The following is a 2,218-nucleotide window of genomic DNA, read 5'->3' as shown; positions in this document are numbered from 1 at the left end:
AGAATCGTTAACTTGCGCAGGTGGATTAACCCTCATGGGGATGTTCTGATGCTGAGTGAAACAGTGTGAGACCCTTTAGGCAGAACAGGAAGCCTTAAGGGCACCATATTTCTGGGTCCCTGCAGCAGAGATGTGCATGCCTGTTTGGTACCATCCTGACACCTCTAGGGAGTGTCAGAACTAGTCAGCATGCACTGTGCAGACAGTCCACATGTGTTCAGTAAATCTGACCCTCAGGGATGTGCTGGCTCCCAGCACACATCACACAGACTGTATATTGCATGGGCAGAAACGTGTAGTGAACTCAATGCTTCTAGAGGACAGTAGATGCTCTGCACATGTGCACAATGTCTGCCCAGTACTTCCAAAACTATTAGAATAGCTGAGGGTGGGGGTGGTTTGTGCAAGACAGAGTAAGGTTTGTCATTCTTTCCTGTAGATGGTTATAGAGGAATAGAAAGATGTGAAATGCACTCAGTGCACACACTGGACTCTGTTGCTTGTGTGCTACGCAGTAGATCTATAGATATGTTTTAAAAATTTCAAGGGGATTCAGATGTACAGCAGCCTGCTCACATTCCTTAGTACAAGTTTAAGAGTTTGTGGTAACCTCTATGCACTTTAGCTCTGAGCAGACAAGAAGCAAGAGTGCCAGATAATTCTTAATCTGCTCTGTGTAAAACATGTAATAAAGCAACTCTGTTACTACGAATCTGCCAGACTTCACATTAATCAACACAATAAAACTGACATTAATGTCTTTTTTTTTAAATGAGAGGACTAATAAAGTGAGTTGTCGTACTCTCAAATAGCATTAAAATCAGCCTATAAAGGTTATCTACAAGTTTAAGCACTGGGAGTAGTTCACTGGTTCCAAGAAGGCTGTGCTGGCTTTCATACAGCAGGATCTGATACGACAAGAAATACACCGTATTGCGTGCTTCCTCCCCTGCATGCTAAACTGGGGAGTAAAATATGCTTGAAATTAAAAGCGACAACAAAGAAGGTGTTTTTAGCAGCACACAAAGTGTTAGCTGGAATATACACACACCCAGCCCTCATGAAAACTACAGACATCATGAATCTGTTCACTGCCCAGAGACATTAGCTGAATTGTGCACAGTATTACAGCATCAGGTGAAATGTGACACTTTCCACAAAGGAGCAGTACACAATGCCATCCTATGGTGACCCTCATTTTTGCTCAGAAAAATACAAGCTGAAAACTCGATATTTTAACCTAATTTCTGTTTATGGACTGATGGTCTAAGGGAGACAAAGAATAGAATCACAGAATCAAAGAGTCATTAATGTTGGAAAAGAGTTCTGAAAGCACCGAGTCCAAGCACTAACCCCTCACACCATGCCCACTGCCCATGTCCCCCAATGCCACATCCACACATCTCCTGAACACCTCTGGGGACAGTGACTGCACCACCTCCCTGGGCAGCCTGTGCCACTGCCTCACCATTCCCTATGAGGAGAAATTGTTCCTAATATCCAACCTGAACCTCCCCTGGTGCAACTTGAGGCCATTCCTTCTTGTCCTATGGCTGGGAGAAGAGGCCAACCCCCATAATTCCTTGCAGTCATTTTTCTCTGCCTACTCTGCAGAACCAGAGTTCCACTCCAGTGCTGCAGCGGTATCCTCCTGTGCTGGCCAACAGGAATGGCGCAGAGGAAGGTGATGCTCTTGGGGTCTGTACATCTTCAGTGCCAAACAGCAGAGGGATTTGGAGGTTGGCTGGAAGACAGAAACAACAGCCAAAGCACCCAATACTGTGGGTAGTCAAGGCAACAGTAAAGCACTGCTGGTCTGTGCACCCTCCCACAGATCAGTGATTGTGTTGAAAGGTTTCAGGAGTTTATGTCTTTCATATTGGACAATGCTGGCTCTAACACATCTGAAAGAAGACTACAATATGCCTATGATCCTGGCAGAGCTAATCATTAAAGTGGGACCCAAAAACTTTCAGTGATGCTGATCACTGAAAAAAGTACCTGAGAGGCTGTAGATGAGAGATGACTTTTGAGGTGTTTATTGCCTCAAACATTTTCACAAATGTAATGCAATAGTGCACACTTCAGCAAAGCTAGCCCTACAATTTTATTAAAGAATCATTCGTTGCCCTGATCCCTTCTGAAGAAGATCGATGTATATGCAGACCAGAATATTCTGCCAATGAGGAATATTTTTTTCTCGGCTAGAATCCAAGCA

Source organism: Cyrtonyx montezumae, unplaced genomic scaffold (assembly GCF_038088225.1).
Source record: "Cyrtonyx montezumae isolate F1298 unplaced genomic scaffold, pur_monq_1.0 scaffold_3, whole genome shotgun sequence".
NCBI lineage: Eukaryota > Metazoa > Chordata > Aves > Galliformes > Odontophoridae > Cyrtonyx > Cyrtonyx montezumae.
The sequence above is the reverse complement of the archived record's forward strand: the minus strand, read 5'-3'. Positions refer to the sequence as shown.